This window comes from Muntiacus reevesi, chromosome 3 (genome assembly GCF_963930625.1).
Source record: "Muntiacus reevesi chromosome 3, mMunRee1.1, whole genome shotgun sequence".
Classification (NCBI taxonomy): Eukaryota; Metazoa; Chordata; class Mammalia; order Artiodactyla; family Cervidae; genus Muntiacus; species Muntiacus reevesi.
This window is the reverse complement of record NC_089251.1, coordinates 67,687,597-67,709,297: the sequence shown is the minus strand read 5'-3', so window position 1 is coordinate 67,709,297 and position 21,701 is coordinate 67,687,597. Positions and strand designations below refer to the sequence as shown.

The 21,701-nt window shown below is 37.4% G+C and overlaps 1 non-coding gene across 1 annotated transcript; it reads right to left on the bottom strand.

The window, feature by feature from the left end:
• Window positions 1-12,818: 12,818 nt before the first annotated feature.
• On the bottom strand, window positions 12,819-12,890 carry TRNAW-CCA (transfer RNA tryptophan (anticodon CCA)). The gene has a single exon. It is a non-coding gene; the product is annotated as a tRNA-Trp (tRNA).
• Between the last annotated feature and the right edge of the window lie 8,811 nt (window positions 12,891-21,701).

The following is a 21,701-nucleotide window of genomic DNA, read 5'->3' as shown; positions in this document are numbered from 1 at the left end:
GAGGGCAGGAGGAGAAGCAGACCACAGAGGATGAGGTGGTTGGATGGCATCACCAGCTCGATGAATGTGAGTTTGAGCAATTCTGGGAGACAGTGAAGGACAGGGAAGCCTGTCATGCTGCAGTCTGTGGGGTCACAAAGAGTTGGACATGACTGAGTGACTAAATAAGAAATTTTGTGCAAACCTTTTCAGAATTTGGAGGAGATACAAACCCTTGCCAATTTATTCCATGAGGCCAGTTCTACTCTGTTGTTGTAGTTTAGTCTCTTAGTTGTGATATCCAAAATCAAAAAAGGATATTTCAATAAAGGAAATTACAGACCAATATACTACATGAATATAGATACAAAAATCTTCAACAATGTTAGCAAATTGTATGTGTGTTTGCTCAGTCACTTAGTCCTATCTGCCTCTTTACAACCCTATGGACTATAGTCCACCAGGCTCCTCTGTCCATGGGGCTTCCCTGGCAAGAATACTGGAATGGGCTGCCATTTCCTCCCCCAGGTGATCATCCTGACCCAGGAATTGAACCTGTGTCTCCTGCACTGCAGGCGGATTCTTTACCACTGAGCCATTGGGGAAGCCAAAAATTTACAAAAAGGTTAATACATCATGAACAAGTGGGATTTATTGAAGCAGTATAAATTTGGTTTAATACATGAAAATCAAACCATGATTCTCCATATTAACTAAATAAAGAGAAAAACCACATGACTGTTTCAATATACAGCATATGTAACTTTTTTTGAAAAATTCAACACCCATTTATAAAAACCCTCAACATCTAGCTCAGATGGTAAAGAATATCCCTGCAATCCAGGAGACCAATGTTCAATCCCTGGGTTGGGAAGATCTCCTGGAGAAAGAAATGGCAACCCACTCTAGTATTCCTGCCAGTATTCTTGCCTGGAAACTCCATGGACAGAGGAACCTGGCAGGCTACCGTCCATGGGGTTGCAAAGAGCAGGACACAACTGAGAAACTAACACATATTCAACATCCAGGAATAGGAAACAATACCCTCAACTCAATAAAAGGCATCTGTAAAATACCTACAGCTAATAAAAGTTGTTAAAGGGAAAAGACAACTTTTCTCCCTAAGTCTGGGAACAGGACTTTTCTGTCCACTCTCAGCACTTCCATTCAACATAGTTTTGGAGGTCCCACCAAGGGCAACAAAAGAAGAAAAGTCATACAGGTTGGAAATTAAGAAACTAAACTCCTTTTATTCTTAGACAAGATGATCAAATATATAAAAATAATCAATCTTCAAAAAAGATACTGAAACTAATAGCAAAAGTCAAAGAATAAAATGAGTTATAACTTATTTCTAGAAATTGACAAGGTGACCTTAAATTTATATAGATATGTGAAAGATGTAGTAGAGCCAACATAATTTTGAAGAAGAAAACAAAGTTGGAGGACATAATCTGACTTCAGGAGTTAGTCTAAAGCTACTATGTTTAAGACAAAAGGCAGGCACTAAAATAAATATTAAAGGACAATTAATATTTAGATAATGAACCTAGATAGAATCATGGCAGCTCAGGGAGGAATGATAATTATAGAAATAAATATGTGGCTAAATTTAAATGGCCATTAACTGTGTAAAATAATATGAATGTTGCCTTGTGATAGTTAGACATATGTATAATAAAACATATGACAAAACCCAGCAAAAGTCTAATTATAAATAGAAGAAGTGGTAAAAATACTAATTTTTAGAATAAGTCAGAAATGATGTGTTGTAAAATTTAGGGCAACCAATACAAATAGTAAACAAATGTGTACCTAGCAAGCCAATAGGGCAAAGTATAAAATATTTGCAAAAACTTATAAAATGAGAAAAATTACTATGGCACAAAAGGAACACAGAACACATTGGAGAAGTATAAACAAAATCATATGATAGTAGATTTAAATGTAAATACATCAGAACTTTACTAAATGTAACTGAACTAAAAACTCCTTTAAATTACAAAGTTTGTCAGATTGGATAAAAACAACTGCATATAAAATAGACTTACCTTAAAAATAAAGATACAAATATATTGAAAATGAAGGGAAAGTGTACAATATGAATACTAAATAAAAGATAACTATTATAAGTATACAAATATCAGAAAGGATAGACTCCGAGACAGAAGCATTACTGAAGATAAAGGGACTATCAAGTCACCAGGAACACATTATAATTCTAAATTTCTTTTCAGTGAATAATATTCAAATTATATAAAGCAAAACTTGACAGAAGTAAAAGATATAGAAAAATCCTCCATCATAGTGAGAGATATTTTTCAGTAAACAAAAACAATAATGCTCTTAGAAAAAACACAGAGTACTCCTAATGTTTTGTGGGAGGAAAAGATTTCATAAACCTTAAATAGGATGTAAAATTAAATTTCTTTAAAATCATAAACTTGACTTCATTAAAAGGTAACTTTAAATGAGTGAAACCCAAAATGAGAGAAAATATTTGCATTGCATACATCCCTCAAAGAATTCATATCCACAATATAAAAAGAATTGCTCTAAGACATTAAAAATAGATAACCCAATTTTTAATGCACAAACACTACACAAAAGAAAATATCAATATCAAAAGGGCCAAAACTTGTTTGAAAATATACTAAAGTTAACTGGTCATCGGGGCAATGCACACCCACCAGAATGGTGAATTTTGAGTCTCACAATACTCTCATTTGGCAGGAATGTAGAACTGGAGCTCCCATACACTGCTGTTGGGACCATACACATTTACCACCAGTCAGAAAAACTCTTTGTCACTATCTACTAGAGCTGAACACATGAACACCCTATGATGTCACAATGCCAATCACAGGTATAATGTAATGTAACCAATGCAATGTAACTTATTTGCACTAAAAGGCATGTACAAGTGTTTACAGCAGAAATATTGGTAGGAGCTTCAATTGGAAACAATAGCATAGATAAGTACATTGTGGTAAATTCAAACAATGAAATGCACAGATTGCTGCATGCAACAACATAGATGAACCTCTCAAACACAATAGAAAATGAGAGAAACAAGACCAAAAAAATGAAACAAAGTATACATGCTAGCAGAGTTAGATTTACTATGAAGATAATATGGATAATCTTTAACTTGCCCAGATCCAATCTAAGGCCCTGTAACAAATATTGTATTTATAATTAAGTATTTATTTCAAGAGAGCCCATAAATCATTCAAACTTCACATCTTCCGTGAATCAGTTCTTTCCTCGACCTATGCAATTCCAAAATAGTAAATTTACCTGATAGTACTAGATGTCAAGTTGGTGGCTACTCCTAAAATGAAATGGCTGGTGACTGGAAGTGGACCTAGGAATGGCTTCAGAGATGCTGTTAACTTTCTATTTATTAATCAACAGTGATTAATCTTAAATGTTTAGCAACTTGTTTTCTGAAACAAAGTTCCTCATAGTTTACATATTGTCATGCTGCCTGATTTCAAGTTACCAGCATTTGAACAACTAGTGGCAAAATTCCTGCATGTTTAACATTTGGATCCCACAAGCTGGTATAAGTCATGTCTAGCACACCATTTTGGGGTGTGGTTTCATGGCCATATTTACTTTAGATATTTCACTGAAATATAAATGAAAATGTAGGATATATCATCCCTTTTGTATATTTTATACTTTAATAAAAATAGTACTTTAAGAATTCTAGAGGATATCCTCTCCCATAAATGAAACTAAAGTAATAAATACTTAATATCTTCCAAATAAATTCAAGTTATTATCGGAATGGCCACTGGGAAAAATTTCTTTTTACAAATTAGTTCAAAAAATAGGGTATATATTACCAACACATTTGAACTTTCGAAGCACTATCCACAAATCTCTGTTAGCATTCTTTTCATAAGCCATTATAATTGTATATTTATTTTTATGCAATTTCTTAGTAAGCTGTGAGTAGTTTAATGGAAGGAATTGTGTTTTATTTATAATCTCAGCCATCAAAGGGCTTCCCCGGTGGCTTAGATGGTAAAGTGTCTGCCTGCAATGCAGGAGACTTGGGTTCAATCCCTGGGTTGGGAAGTTCCCCTGGAGAAGGAAATGGCAACCCACTCCAGTACTCTTGCCTGGAAAATTCCACTGATGAAGGAACCTGGTGGGCTACAGTCCATGGGGTTGCAAAGAGGCAGACACCACTGAGCGACTTCACTTTCACTTTTCACTTTCAGCCACCAAAAAATGGCTGACATGTAGTATGTTAAGTAAATATTCTAAATAATCATGAAACATGACAGTATTTAAAGCACTTATGACCAGAGCAGATACATGATATTGGAGCTCGCAACAGGGAGAAACCACTTCAAGTTGCTATGATCAGGGAATCATGGAAGCTATCACACATATTTCTATGTGTTTTTGCCTACATAATGCTTATTGCAATAAAATGCTTCACCTAGCCTCCACAAGAGGTCATAGTCTTCTTTGGTCTAATGAGACTAAGGGATTTTACTTAACAAACCAGACATACACCAGCTTATAGAAAAGAGCTCATTTTTTCTTTGATATTACTGAGCACAGATATTATGCAAAACAAGCAGGAAGAAATCCTATGTGTATTTCAAAATACTACACAGATGCTTATAACAAATTTTTATTCTCCATTTAGCTATCTTGAGGATAACCTAAAGTTTCAATAGCTTTCTATAGGTTATTGTCCCTGAAAATTTTCTTTAAGAGTGAAATGAAAGGTGAGCAGAAAGAATCAGCTATTTTCTTGGGGTGGCTACCCCCAATTGAACCTTCAGATTTCACAGTTGCCAGTGATACTTCAATCAGACTCTTAGGAAATCTGACCTCAAAGGACATTTTTTTATGTCCAAAAGCAGAACTGGCAAATGACTAAATTGAGTATTCCTTGATATCCTGCTTTTTTCCCCTCAATGAACCAAGTGCCTGATGAAATGCAAATGTGTGTGTCTGTGTTTCCTTTTCTGTCTGGGTTGGGTCAGAAAAAGTATAATCCTTATGTTATATAGAAGTGGCCAGTCACCTTCCCTTGCAGAGACTCTGTTCTAGGCAAATAGTGGGGGCAGAGATGGACAAGAAAGGAAGAACTCACAAATCTATGTTTCCTGGAATACCTTAATCTATATTAAGGTTGACCAAAGTGTGTGTTTCCATATTGCTCAGAGTATTGTCGATAAATGCATTTCAGGGTCAGGGAAAACACTGGCGTCCACGTTCATGTTAGCAAGTGCTAGAAGGAGTGTTGGGAAGAAGGGAATCGAGCACCAGGCTAAACCCCAAGGTCTAAGGCACCATCAACCTTTGGAGTCTAAGGTCCCATCAGATTCCATAGCAACAGTGGTCATCAGGCCTCTGAGAAAGCTGTAGAATCATAGGGAGTGCTGCTGATTACTAACAAGAGAAGGAAAGCCATTCTCAACACGCCCTGAGACCTCCAAAAAAAAAAAAAAAGATGGAGTAGTAGAGAATGCCACTTCATTCTTTCCTAAACTAGACTGGAAATGACAAATAATGCAATTTATATGGTTTTGAATTATTCAAATTTGAAATAATGTGATACAAAAATAGTAGCAAAGCATCAATTTATGCAAATAATTGAAATAATGAAAACTTCCCACATTTTCTAATGTGTAAAGAATCATATTTTAAAGCTGCTGGGACAAAGTGAATTGCACAGCGTAGCACTTCTTTGGTTGACAGACAGAAATACCTCTCAACCTTTATCAGAATCAGCATTTCTTGTGGGGTCTTCTTGTGCCTGGGAGGGTATCTAGCAGCATCTCCAGCCTCTGCCTACTGCATGATAGCGAATAACATCTCAGGACATTGCCAGATGCCTTTTGCAGGGTGGGCAAAATTTCTCCCATTGAGAACTTCTGCTCTAGGCCTTGTGTGAAGAGCAGTGTGTCTTGAGAGTAATGAGTTAGGGTAAAATGATTTGACATAAGATTAGAGAGTTAAGCAGGGGATAGATTGGGATAGGTCCTGTAAAGGAATTTGGATTTTCTCAATGTAAAAGGAAGCCAGGGAGTAGGTAGTTTAACCAGAAGTAATGGGATCACACACTGACTTCTAGTTGGAGAATAGCAACATAGGAAGGCAAGAAAGACAACTGTGAAAGAAGTCAAGGTGCATCTGCAAGCAAGAGATGGTGACAATTTGGACTATGGTAATGTCAGAAGAAGTAGATTCAGGATAAGTTGTGGAGGTGAGACCAAGATTTACTGGAGACCACAGAAAGAAGTAAAAGGATTAATCACGAATATCAGGCTTGAGCAACTGATGTTATGGTGTCTGTGGTAAATTAAACTTGGCTACAAATTCTCTGCTAGTCCCTTCATTAAGAGAGAGATTATAAACTCCACTCTCACCACTACTGTACCACATACCCTTTGATTCTAGATTGAACTAGTCTGAGGCAGAAATACAGCAGAAAGGACATTCTAGGACTTCTGAGGTGTGGCTAGAAGAAAGCTTTGCCCATGTTTCTGGGGACAATTGTTTTTAGTGCCTTGGAATTTCAGGTAGAAGTTTGACTACCATGAGTCAGTCATGCTATGGGAAAGCCAGCAGGGCAGGAGTGACAAGGAGGTGCAGAGAGGAAGATCTGCCCATCCAGCCCCTAGCTCTTCCAACTTCCAGCCAGTAGTGCTGTCTCAGCGGATGTGAAGTGAAGTGAAAATCGCTCAGTTGTGTCTGACTCTTTGTGACCCCTTGGACTATAGGGTCCTTGGAATTCTTCCAGGCCAGAATACTGGAGTGGGTAGCCTTTCCCTTCTTCAGGGGATCTTCTCAACCCAGGGATCGAACCCAGGTCTCCCACATTGCAGGTAGATTCTTTACCAGCTGAGCCATCAAGGAAGCCCAATCTCAGCTGAGGCCCCAGACATTATGGCATGTCTGCGGAGTGGTGGGTGATTTCCGCTATGCCCTGATCAAATTCCTGATGTACAGAATCATGGGATATAATAATAAAAACAAATTTTCGCTCTAAGCCATTAAGTTCTGGGATCCTTTGTTATGCAACAATAGGTAATAGGACCAGTGTTATCTATGAAGACTTGAAAGTTTTAAAGAATTAGTTTAGGAGAGAAATCAAGAGTTTCTGATGTATTAAGTTTTCAAAGCTTGTAAAATATCTGTAGGAAAGAGCAGTAACCAATTCCTATAAAAGCCTTGATCTTAGGGGATACTCAGGGCTGAACAGATAAATTTGGAAGTCACTAATATAGAAGTAAGACTTCCTAGATGGTGCTAGTGGTAAAGAACACCCCTGCTAATGCAGGAGACATAAGAGATGTGGGTTCAGTCCCTAGGTCAGGAAGATCCCCTGGAGAAGGGCATGATATGTATCCACTCCAGTGAATACATATGATATGTATCCACTCCAGTATTCTGGTCTGGAGAATCCCATGGACAGAGGAGACTGACGAGCTACAGTCCATAGGATCGCAAAGAGTCAGACATGACTGAAGCAACTTAACATGCACTTAACAATATAGAGGTAGTATTTAGACCCATAGCAATAATTAAGATCACTTTAGGAGAAAATGTAGAGAAACAAGGGAAATTAAGTCCTATAAAACCCCAACACTTTGAGGTTAAGTGGACTAAATATTCTTTTTTCTGTTTGCTTATCTTATGTCATGAATTTTCTTTTACCCATTTTTTTTAACCAAACTGTTTCCCCCTCCTCTTTTAACTACAAACTCACCTTATAATTTCAGAAGCAGAATTAACTGCTCCCATATACATTCTATTGGACTTTTCAAATAATCTCTCTTTTCTCCCATCATGTTACAATTTTTAAGTGCCTATATTACTCCTAACAGTGGTTCCCAAATCTGTTTGGCAACTAGAATAAGCAAAACCTTAGCACAGAGCTTCTGACTCTGTGAGTCTAGGAAGGACTCATGAAATAACTATTTTTTACAAACATTTCTCAGCTAATTCTAATGTACCCAATCCATCGCTTAGAATTTTAGAATTCTTTCCAGAGATTCTGGACTTCCCTGGGGTAGATACTGCTGAATAAGGGGGAAAAAATAACAGAGTGATTGAAAATCTAAATTCTAGTGCCTTAGAATTCTAATTTTACCACCCATTAGCTGTATGTTTTTGGTAGAGTAATTAATCTCTCTGGGATCAGTTCCCTCATTTGTAAAATGGAGTTGATAGTGAAACTCATAGTTTTGTTGTGAGGCACACTACACCTGAAATAAGGCAACTGGATACATACTATTGTTATTATTATTAACTTTGTATTCTCTACTCCCAGCACGTGGCACTTGGTCCATGCTGAAACAGTACTTTCTGAACCACTCCGAAAGGAAGCTAAGTAAATTTAACTTTATTGAGCATTCCCACTGCTAGATAGAAATACTTTAACTAGGCTCTACTTTAACGTATATTCTTAGAAACAAGATAACTAGGGTGTGGAAACTGCCATTAGCCTGGTGGTGGTAGTAGTAATCAGGATAGACTAGGTTATGCAGACTTAACAATTAACCCTGAAAAGTACATTTTTTTCATCATGACACATGACTGATGCTAGCCGAGATGAGATAGAAGGTGAAACTACTCCATTCAGACTGACTGTGTCTCTACCGTAAGGAACATTTCCTTGCTGGGCAGAGGGCAAGATAATGGGAGAATCACTAGCTAGTCACATGTTTTCCCAGAAGGAATATGCATCACTTCTGCTTGTAGCCCAAGACCAGAGTGACCCTGGGACCCCAGCTAACTGCAAGGAGTATGAGGAACATGAGGGAGTTGATGGACTCTCTAGTGAGTCTAGCCTACTAGCATTCAACATAACACATTACCACCAAAAATTGTTTCTACTGTGTTCTAAGCAGTTACACACAGTTGCTAATGGTATTTTCACAAAACCTTTGTATCAAATATATTATTATCTGTTAATAAAGAAGGAAACTAGGAATAAAGAAGCTTGTTGACTAATTGTCTTGAAATGTCTCCACACTTCACCATCCCTTAATGACCATGGCTCACCAAGGAAGAGCAGTGGCTACTCTTCTGGAGAGCTGCCCCCTCCACCTTGGCCATTTTTCTCAGAACTTTGCATTTAAACATTTCATTCTCCTCATCCCCAGGCACTCCCTCACCTCTGGTGAAGCACTTCAAGGTTTCTATATCCATTTAAAATCATAAAAACATACCCAAACCCATACCCTGTTCTGAAATTTTCTTTCCCTTTACTTTTAAACTTTTCAAAACATAGGTCTACATGTCTTATTTCTGCTTCCTTACTACTCACCTAAAATCATGACATCTGTTCTCTATCCTCACAATAACCGTGGCTACCCTCCATAGCTGCCAATACACAAGTATTAGAAATCACAATGAGGCTGAATGAGCAACAGAACTAAAGTTTTAGAGGCTGAATTTGAGTCCCTGTGCCTTAATAGCTTGGAACCCCAGGCAAACTTATCATAATCAATATTGAGTCATTAGCCCAAAACTGTACTACATGAACCCTTAACTCCAGGAAAACCCATCCACTCATTGCTCCTCAAACATACCTGACTCATCTCTACATTTTTGCCATTTCTATCGCTCTATCTGTCATTATTCCTTGCCTCCATCTTCTTGCACTAATCTAAATATTCCTGATTCTTTATGTTCTACCAGTTCCCAAGGCCTTCCAGCAAACATCTCGGCCCATAATTTTTTTCTGAATTAGTTTCTCTTATAAATAGTATAAGATTTTCTACTAAGATACGACACATTTTTTATAGAACTTTCTTCTCCCCCCAAATGCTTGCCTGCATTTGTTTTGTATGTATGGCTCTCCAACTCTGCCACAGCCGACTGAATGAGGAAGTAGTGACTTGTCCCAAGATGAACCAGTCAGAACCTCGGTCCTAATAACTCAAACTGGGACTCAGAGATAGGTAGCTAATAACCCTGGCTTGATTACTTAAATGAAAAATATAAAATTCAGAATAACATGGGAGTTGTGCTTAGCCATGTGCATAATAAAGCAGGAAAATCTTGATCTATAGAAAAATAAAGAAGGAATGTGGTAGGTATGCAGAAGGGAACAGAGATGAAGTTTGAAGGCAGTTGCTGACCAGGGTTCTAACAGCACTCTTGTGATGTTTGCTGCATTTCCTGCCTTGGGAAAAGATATTCAGGTATCCAATCTAACTCCTTTGATGCTTTGTGGCTTGGAATAACTTTAGGATATTTTACTTTCAGCAAAAACAAACAAACTGTAGCCAAGAATCACACATTTTTACACTTATTCGCATATTACTTTGTACAGTTACTTAACGGTTTCAAATGTGTATATTTCTTTAATTAAGTTGCAAAACTTCTCTAATGTGGGATTTTGGTCTCATTTTCTTTACTTTAAATCCTCCCACTAGTGCCCTCTAGAGTAGCACTGTGGGAACTCAATGAAACCCACTGAGGCACTTTGTTAAGCTTAACTTTCTCCTCTTCATAGTCTACTACAATGCTGTGAAAGTATCTGATACTCTCATATTTGAGTTAAACAAATGAGTTTTTGAGATTCCTGTATCCATTCCTTCCAATCTTCTATTTTCACGCCTTGAAGTAAAGAAATAAGTAGGAAAACAATAAGGAACTTGTGTCTAGACAGAGAGAGAGAGAGGAAAAAAAAAACCCTCCAAGACAGGATACTGATAAAAAAATTCCTCACTAAATCAAATTTTGTCATATTCCAATATTTCCTTATCTTTGTTAGTATTTGCTCCAGTTTCAAAAAGGTGATGGGGTGAGGAATAATGTTCAAATCAAACCCCAAACTATGGACCAAGTAACTTTTTATTTGTAGACCTTAATGATTACATCTAAATCTGTTTTGATTACCACTGAGTGGAAAAAAGCTGATTTAGGAAGTTGAACAGGAATCTTTCCCTTGTTCTTTTTTAATTAATTATATTACCTTAGATAAGTTATTTAATATTTTTGTTCATTTTCCTCAGCTGCCAACTGACAATAATAGACCATGCAACTCACACACACAAAAAAAAGATGAGAAGTAATACATTAGAAAAACATTTATAAAACTATATTAAATTTGATCATAGGAAGACTAACAATCAAATGATACTACTTTTCAATTTTAGTAGAATTTAGCTGAGTGTGAAAAGAAATCTCCAAGGATTTAAAGTATCCCTAAACTTATAATGAGATTCTCTATTTTCCAGGTCCCTTTCTTAGCCTATGTTCGACCTATCTGTCATTTATCCTCCCCAATCTTTTTCTGGTTTCTCTTGAGGCCAGGGTGCCAGCTGTGTTCAATTGTGTGATAATTCTGTGCTATGAACAACTCTCCTGAGTAAGTAATCAAACACAGACTCTGTGACTAGTCTTGGGAAGAGAAATCTCCAACCTGCAGACTCATAATATCAGTCCCCTGAAGTTGCCCAAGTCACTATACTGTTCACAAAGACTTTGAATCAGGAAATAAGGGCACTGTGATAGAAACCAGAGCATCTTACAATCCAAATATCATGAATAATCACTGTTATCAGTTGGGGACCCCTAAGCTATGAGCTTAGTGTCAGACAGGCTGAAATGTGCCTGGTCATCGTTAACCAAGAATGGCCCTAAGGTGGGAGGTAATTGGTCAAGCCATGGTAAATCACTTTGATAAGTTTTTATGTGAATTCATGTTTATTTCAAATACACAATAAGGGAAGGACAATTTTGATCTCCCTTGACTTATATTTTAAAACAAATCTGGATAGAATGGTAATTGCTGTTTTAGTTACAGAAGGTGTGTGTGCCTAGAGATATATAGGAAAAATTATTATAAAAATAATTCTCAAGTCTGAGAAGTAAACACTATGCATGAGTAAACATGGTTGCTCTCTCATTTTTATTTGTCTTCACTATGTTTTTTCTAAGTCACAAAACAAGAGCTTAAATCTTGCCTTTAAATTTTTTGAGTCAATGAAGAGAAGTCTTGCCTGTAAAAATGCTGCCTGACCAAATTTAATACCTTAATGAATAATAGATAAATTTAATTTCCTCCTGATCCTCTCTACATGGCAGCCAAAGCAATCTTTTAAAACTCCAAATCTAATCATGTCACTTCTTGATTAAAATCCTTCAACAGGTCCCCATTGTCCTCAGGATAATGTCCAAATTATTATATTTTTAAAAGAGATTTATGATCAATTCCTGATTATCTCTCAGACTTTCTCTACCTATGCCTTCTCATGCACTCCTCTCTTGCACTACTCCCCTGGCCACACACAACCAAGTTCTCTGAGTTCTAGTTGCACTGAGTCTGTTTGACTCCCTAACAAACCCTTAAAACCATCATGTTCTCCCCCCTCCATCTGAGAAGAGTTGTAATGATTCCTAATTCTGAGATGTGGGATCCTAATCCCTTCTACATGCCCCTCAAGCAATCTGTAATTATCCTCTCATACCTTTATCAGCGATATCAAATAACTTCTCAAGGTCAGCATCACCTTATCTCCTCAACACTGAGCCCCAAGTCTGGCAACAAGGAATTGCTCATTAAATACCAGATGGAGGTTCTATGAAAAATGGCTAGAAGAGACAGAGGAAGGAGAGAAAAGGGAAGACACTAGGGAGATCAAGAGCCTTGGAGTAATCTGGCATATTTCTGAGTCAGCTGTCACCACTCCTCTCTGCTTTCTTTGAAGTGAAGTGAAGTGAAGTCGCTCAGTCATGTCCGACTGTTCGCAACCCCGTGGACTGTAGCCTACCAGGTTCCTCCGTCCATGGGTTTCTCCAGGCAAGAATACTGGAGTGGGTACCATTTCCTTCTCCAGGGGATTTTCCCAACCCAGGGATCGAACCTGGGTCTCCCGCATTGGAGGCAGACGCTTTAACCTCTGAGCCACCAGGGAAGCCTTAGTTTCTACTAATTCTCAGGTGTAGAGGGAGTAATTGACTTCTGTCTTCATCTCTTATTCTAGGACATCCTCATCTTTGCTCCTTCCTTTTTTCTGAATGGTGTGCTGGGTACTAAGTCACTTCAGTCGTGTCTGATTTGTGACCCTATGGACTGTAGCCTTCCATGCTTCTCTGTCCATGGGATTCTCCAGACAAGAATAGTGGAATGGGTTGCCCTGCCATCCCCCAGGGGATGTTCCCTAACCAGGAACTGAAGCTGTGTCTCCTATGGCTCCTGAATTGCTGGTCGATTTACCTCTGAGCTACCAGGGAAATCTGTACTCTTCAAATCAGTATTTGCTTTTCACTGCCATGTTCGTCTCAGGTCTTCTCAGATATGATTCCCACTAAAACAAACATCTTTGCTCTCAAGACCCCTAGACATTGTAAGTTATCCATTTTTTCATTAAAGACTGGGGGTCACTATGGTATCCCATCACAAAAATGCATCACATAATGAAGGCAGAACATTCTAAGTATAATCCAGGAAAGGCTGTAGAGCCCACAATGAGATCAGAATTTAACTGTAACCAAATAACACACAATCAGAGAGTGCTGATCTCCTTAATTCAATCTGTCTCTTATCTCTTTACATCCATTTAATTAGACATCTTCAGTGATAAATACATGGCAGTACTAAATGTAGTAGGGGGCCTACTACATGAGACTTTTCTTATTGCATTTTTCTTTGTTAATAATAGAAATTGTTACTTATATCACAGTATAGGCAATGACTGGAATTCATCATAGAAAGTGGCCTTTCTTGCAAGAGTAGATGCTCAGAGAGGAGTCTTTAAAGAAAAGAGAAATTATCCTCTAAGGAAAAGAAAGGAAAAAAAGGAGGGTCTTTCTAGGAGTATACATGCAGCAACAGACATCAGAATCAATACTGCCTCCAATACATCTATTTTGTGCCTACCTACTGCTGCCTGGAATATTGACTAAAACCTGCCTACCTAGATTTGTAGACTCAAAGAATGTGACCTTGAAGAACTGCACTGGAAAGTTTCTGATTATGCCACTGTCTTCTGAACTCAACCCTTAGCACATGAAAGTAAAAATGTAACAAATCATTCTCTTAACCCTGCATATCTGGAAATTAACTTGATATACACTTATACACAATGGCAAATCAGAGACCTCCCTAAAATAGTTTAAGTCCATTTGTGACCATGTCCAAACTCTATATGGATTATGTATATTTTTAATGCATTTTCTTCATTTATGGTTTTCAAGGGAAATTTTTAAAAACAAAAACTCACTTCAAACATCCATTCATAATGAACTACCAGGGTGATTAAATATTAATACCATATACATATGAGCTTCCCAGGTGGTGCTGTGCTAAGTTGCTTTAACCGTGTCCAACTCTGCGACTCTATGGACTGTAGCCCGCCAGGCTCCTCTGTCCATGGGATTCTCCAGGCAAAGATACTGGAATGGGTTGTCATTTCCTCCGTTGGGGATCTTCCTGACAGAGGGCTCGAACCTGCGTCTATATGTCTCCTGAACTGTCAGGAGGTTTCTTTCCCACTAGTGCTCTTGAGAAGCCCACCAGGTGCACAAGTGGTAAAGAATCCGCCTGCCAATGCACAAGAGGAGACGAGGGTTCAATCCCTGAGTCAGGAAAACCCCCTGGAGAAAGAAATGGCAACCCACTCCAGTATTCCTGACTGGAAAATTCCATGGACAGAGGAACCTGGCAGACTACAGTCCATGGGGTTGCTAAGAGTTGGATATGACTGAGCGAGGACATACTGCCCCCCCACACACACACCATAGACATGTAATTAGCTATGTGCCTTAAAATTATGCCTATAACTTTAAAAGGGCTTCCCTTGTAGCTCAGCTGGTAAAGAATCCACTGCAGTGAGGGAGACCTGGGATTGATCCCTAGGTTGGGAAGATCCCCTGGAGAAGGGAAAGGCTACCCACTCCAGTATTCTTTAAAAGGTAACAAATGAAAATATTTCAGTAACAGCCTGATAAGTTTTTTCATGTAGATGTGATCTGAATCATTCTGGTCAAATATTTCTATAAAAAGTATGCATGTTCCTATAGTTAGAATTATCAAGATAATCCTTCATTACACAGCCTCTCTCTTTTTCTAAGTATATAACTCTTATGACCATTGTCTAACAATCACTATCTAGCATTCCCATAAGCATTACACTGAGTAAGATTTTATTTTAAAATATTGTTATTTTTCCAAATAAAATGGAGCCAGCTACCAAATGCTCTGGGAGTTTAGATGTTATAGTTTTGTTTTTTTGTTTTTTGTTTTTTCAAAGAACCATAAATTATTTATAGATTTTGCTTTCTCTGAAAGGAGCAGATTCCAAAGATAAAATTTTCAGGATGATTACTTCATATTTTGTCCTAAAAGAAACAAGTGCATGTATCTTAACAGGACTAAACCCTCACATGGGTCATCAATATGTAACATTTCCTGTCCCTTCACAGTACAACTAATCAATAAATAGCACACAGCATATTGTACAATTGCACTTAGGTTGAAAAGAAGAGGCATAAAATAGGCCAGCCACACAATAACCTCAGTCACCAGAGAAATGATATAATTCTCTACAAATGAGAAGAGTCTTCATATCAAGAAATAGAAATTGTCAGAGAAAAATGAGACAGGTTTTACAGAAAATTACTAAAAGAAGCAGTGTGTCTTTGACATTTACCCAGAAATTTCTATTGTGTTTTGATTTCTATAGCCATTCTTAATTTCATAGAGACACTTCCTCCTTCTCTACAGATCATCAATATTTCTTAATTGAAATCCAGCACAATCCAATAAATTGCTTCTTGGCAGGATTGTATAAAAATCTCCTTCTTACTAGAACACAAGCTCCACTAACAAGGGATATTGCTTTTGTTCTGCTCACTGATGTATCATGGACTCCAAAAGTGAGGGCTTGATGTATACATAGTGGTGCTTAATGAATGCTTGTTGAAGAATTTGTTCCAACTACCTGTTAGCTGATTAGACATCAATTCAGTCTGCATTATGCTACCTGTGTCTGAGATGTGATATTTTTTTTACATCCGAGTATCCCATTCTCTATTTACTCACCTCAGATTTCAGGTTTTGAAGGATTTGTTCTACCAATTTGCATATATTAGTAATGGTTTTTCATCTATATAGGTATGTGAGTATTTTAAGTCATTAATCAAAAATAAGTATGAGAAAATGAGTGTTGCCATATTGAGTTGATACATAATTCTAGTCAAAAAAAAAAAAAAAAAGAAATGTGAAGAAGGGTACAGGATGGCAGTATAGGAAGACCTTGAGCTTACTCCTCCCATGGACACACCAAATCTATACCTACATATAGAGCAACTTCTGAAGAAGACCTGCAGGCTGGTCGAATAGCTACTGTGCATACAAGGACCACATAGAAATGGGTAGCAAACAATCCCAGCTCCAATGCAGTGACTTTCAATGGGGAGGGATAGTGCTGAGGGGCCCAAGTACAGACCCACCCACCTTGGAACACAGCAAAAAAAAAAAAAAAGCAGTTTAAAGGGCACCTAGATGATATGGGAAAGAAATCCACTTCCTAATCTTATGGTTTCTGCAAAATGAGCATGGGACTGCTAGAGCCCTCTCTAGGGCTAGAGGTATCAGCAAGCAACGTTGCTGGAGTCTTCCTAGGACTTCCCCTCGTCTGTGCCCGCTCCAGCTGCAGCTGCCCCACCAAGGCAGCCTCAGGCTCAGTGCTCCCCATGAACTACCCCAGACCACGTTCACTCTAGACCCAGCTACCTTGCTGAAGTGGCCTTAGGCACATCACTCCCCAGGGACTGCACCCAGATCACACCCACTTGAGCTTAAGATAGCCAAGCCACCAGGCACGTGTAGTCTACACAGGGCATGCTCCCACGGAAGACCACTCCTTCAAGGCCAGGAGAAGTAGCTATTTTGCCTAATTCATGCAAACAAAAAGCAAAAGTCAAACAAAATGAGGAGAGAGAGGAATATATTCTAAACAAAAGAACAAATAAAGCCCCAGGGAAAACCGGATAAAGAATTCAAAGAAAAGGTCATAGAACGTTTGCCAAACTCAGAAAAATTAAAAAGCTGAGAGACAACTTCAACAAAGACTTGGAATAAAATAAAATACAATCATAACTGAACAATGCAATAACTAAAATTTTAAAATACACCAGAGTTAATCAAGAGCAGATTAAAGAATACAGAAGAATAGATATGTAATCTGGAAGATAGAGAAGAGGAAATCACCCAATCATAACAGAAAAAAGAAAAAATTAAGTGAGGAGAGTTTAAGGGACCTCTGGAACAACATCAAGCACAGTATCAGTAACATTTGCAATATAGGTATACAAAAAGAGGAGAAAGGGACAGAAAAACTATTTGAAGAGATAATGGCTGAAAATTTCCCTAACCTGGTAAACAGAATAGAATCCAGGTATAGAAAGCACAGGGAAAAAAAAAAAAATCCCAAACAAGATGAACCTAAAGAGACTCACTCTAGACATTATAATTAAAATAGCAAAAGTTACAGATAACCTTAAAGGCAGCAACAGACAACAACACATCACATACAAAGGAATCCCCATAAGACTATCAGATGATTTTTTCAGCAGACATTTTGCAGGCTGTAAGGGAGTGGCAGGATATACTACTATACAAAGTAGTATATATACTATATAAAGAGTTAAGAGGGGAAAAAAATACAAAATAGCGTACTGTATCTGGAAAGGTTATCATTCATAACTGAAGGAAAGATGAGGCAATTCACAGACAATCAAAAATTAAAGCAGCCCATAAGCATTAAAAGGGCCTAACAAGAAATGTTAAAGGGTCTTCTGTCAGTGGAAAAGAAAAGGCCACAACTGGAAATAAGAAAATATATGAAAGGAAAAATCTCACTGGTAAAGGCAAATATATAATAAACACAGTGGATCAGCCACTTAAAAAGCAAGTATACATTAAAAGACAAAAGTTACACAATTAACAGCATGTAGTTAAGGGATACACAAAAAAAAAGATGTAAAATATGACATCAAAACAAAATGTGGGACAGCATAAAATGCAGTGTTTTTAGAATGCCTTCAAACTTCAATTTTGTTGTTTAGTTGCTCAGTCATGTCTGACTCTTATGCAATCCCATAGGCTGTAACCCACCAGACTCCTCAGTCCATGGAATTCTCCAGGCAGGAATACTGGAGTGGGTAGCCATTCCTTTCTCCAGGGGATCTTCCCAACCCAGGGGTTGAAATCAGGTCTCCTGCATTTCAAGCAGATTCTTTATCAGCTGAGCCACCAGGGAAGCCCAGTGACTTAACAGCTTAAAATAGATGGCTATATGTACAGATCAATATATAAGAACCTCATGGAAACTGGACGCACAGAAAGTAAGGAGAAAGAAATCCAAACACAACATTAAAGGAACCCATTAGACTGTAACTGAAGAGAAGAAAAAATAGAGAAGAACTACAAAAACAACCAGAAAACAAGTAACAAAATGGTAATAACTACATACCTATCACTTTTATTTTAAACATAAGTGATCTAAATGTTCCAATCAGAAAATTAAGGTAGCTAAATAAAGGAAACAAGACTAATCTACAAGTTACTTACAAGAGACTCACTTGTATTTTTGTCTAAAGACAAAAATAGACTGAAAGTAAAAGATTGGAAAAAAGATACTCCATGCAAAATGAAAGCTTGGGTCGCAACTCTCATATCAGGTGAAATAGACTTTATAACAGATTATAACAAAAAAACAAGGAAGAGCACTATAGAATGATAAAGTAGTCAATCCAACAAGAGAATATAACAGTTATAAACATTTATGAACCCAACATAGGAGCACCTAAATATATGAAGCAAATATTAACCAATAAAGAGAGACATAGACATGAATATAATCATAGTGAAAGTGAAAGTTGCTCAGTCACGTCCGACTCTTTGCCACCCCATGGACTATACAGTCCACGGAATTCTCCATGCCAGCATACTGGAGTGGGTAGTCTTTCCCTTCTCCAGGGGATCTTCCCAACGCAAGGATTGAACCCAGGTCTCTTGCACTGTGGGCAGATTCTTTACCAGTAGGGCATTTAAATACCCCAGATCATCCAGGCAGAATTTCAATAAGGCAATGCTAGCATTGAATAACATGTTAAATCAAATGGACTTAATAGATATTTTTAGAACATATCATCCAAACACAGCAGAATACATATACTTATCAAGTGCATATTGAACATTCTCTAAGACCGCTCACATATTAGGCCACAAGATAAATCTCAATAAATAGAGGAAGATTAAAATTGCATCAAGCATCTTTTTTGGCCATAACAGTATGAAGCTAGAAATCAAATACAAGAAGGAAACTGAAAAAACATAAACATTTGGATACTAAACAACTTGCTCATTTATTATAACCATGAGTTACTGAGCAAATCAAAGAGGAAATTAAAAAAGTATCTTGAGACAAGTGAAAACAGAAATAAAATGGTCCAAACTCTATAGGACAAAGTAAAAGCAGTCCTAAAAGGGAATTACAGAGAGAAACAACCCTAGCTCAAAAAAACAAAAATCTCAATTAAGCTACCTATCTGTCATTTAAAGTAAAGAAGAACAAACAAAATCCAAAGTTATTAGAAAGAAGGAAATAAGATCAGAGCAGAAATAAATAAAATAGAGGCTAAAAAATAAATAGTAGAAAAGATTAATGAAATGGAATTAATTGTTTTAAATGATAAAATCAACAAATCATTAACCAGGCTCATCAAGAAAAAAGAGGCCAAATAAAGAAATCAGATAAGAAAAGTTACCATTGACACCACAGAAATTCAAAGGATCATAAAAGATTACTATGACCAATTATACATCAATAAAATGGACAATAGAGAAAAAAGGATAAATTCCAAGAAACACAGCTTCTACAACTGAATCATGATGAAATAGAAAATCTTAATAGATTGATTACTGGTAACAACATTGAATCAGTAATCAAACCCACTCCCACACACACACAAAGAAGTTCAGAACCAGACGGCTACACAAGTTAATTCTACCAAACATTTAGAGTTAACACCTCTTGGCAACCCACTCCAGTACTCTTGCCTGGAAAATCCCATGGACTGAGGAGCCTGGTAGGCTGCAGTCCATGGGGTTGCTAAGAGTTGGACACGACTGACCGACTTCACTTTCAGTTTTCACTTTCATGCATTGGAGAAGGAAATGACAACCCACTCCAGTGTTCTTGCCTGGAGAATCCCAGGGAGAGAGGAGCCTGGTGGACTGCCATCTATGGGGTCACACAGAGTCAGACACAACTGAAGCGACTTAGCAGCAGCAGCATTCTCACATTATTACAAAAAATGAAAGAGGAAGAATACTTCTAAACTTATTTCACAAGGCCAACATAACCCTGATATCAAAACCAAAGATACTACAACACAAGAAAATTACCAGTCAATGCTCACTGATGAAGATAGATGCCAAATCCTAAACAAAATATTAGCAAAGTGAATCAACAATACATTAAAAGTGTCATATTCCTTGATCAAATGAGATTCATTCCAGTGATGCAAGCATGGTTTAATATCTGTAAATCAACCAATGGGATACATCATATTGCAAAGATAAATAAAGGATAAAAATCATATGATCATGACAAAATAAAGGATAAAAATCATTTGATCATGTCAATAGATGCAGAAAGAGCATCTGACAAAATTCAGCATCCGTTTATGGTAAAAAAAAAAAAAACACTCTCTCAACAAAGTGGGTTTAGAGAAAATTTATTTCAAATTAATAAAGGCCATATAAAACAAACTCACAACTAACATTATACTCAATGGTGAAAAGCTGAAAACTTTTCCTTTAAGATTAGGAAAAAGAGAAGCATGCCCACCCTTGGCACTTCTATTCAACATAGTATTGGATATCCTAGACATAGCAATCAAACAAACAAATTAAAAAAGAAATTAAAGGTATTCAAATTGGAAAGGAAAATGGGCACTATTTGCAAATGGCATGTCACTAATGCTGGGGAGGACTGGGGGCAGGAGGAGAAGGGGACGACAGAGGATGAGATGGCTGGATGGCATCACTGACTCGATGGACATGGGTTTGGGTAGACTCCGGGAGCTGGTGATGGACAGGGAGGCCTGGTGTGTTGCGCTTCGTGGGGTCGCAAAGAGTCGGACATGACTGAGCGACTGAAATGAACTGAACTGAACTGATATTATATAGAGAAACCAAGACTCCACCAAAAAACTATTAGAACAATAAATAAACTCAGTAAAGTTGCAAGAGTCAAAACTGATATACAGAAATCTCTGACCTTTCTATAAACTAGTACAAACTATGTAAAAGAGAAATGAAGGAAATTATCTAATTTACTATTGCATCAAAAGAGTAATACTTAGGACTATATTTAAACAAGGAATGCAGTTCTTAAACCTGTACTCTGAAAACTGTAAGACCTTGTGGAAAGAAACTGAAAATGACACAAATAAATGGAAAGATTTACCACGCTCACTAAATGCAAGGATTAACATTAAAGTGTCCATACTACCCAGAACAAGCAACAGATTCAATAGTCTCTCAGAATACCATAGCATTTTTCATAGGACTATAATAAAAAATTCTAAAATTTGTAGGGAACTACAAAAGACTGCAAATAGTTACAGACTCTTCAAAAAGAACAAAGCTAGAAGTATCATTCTTCTAGACTTGAAATCATACCACAAAGCTACAGTAATCAAAACCATGTCAA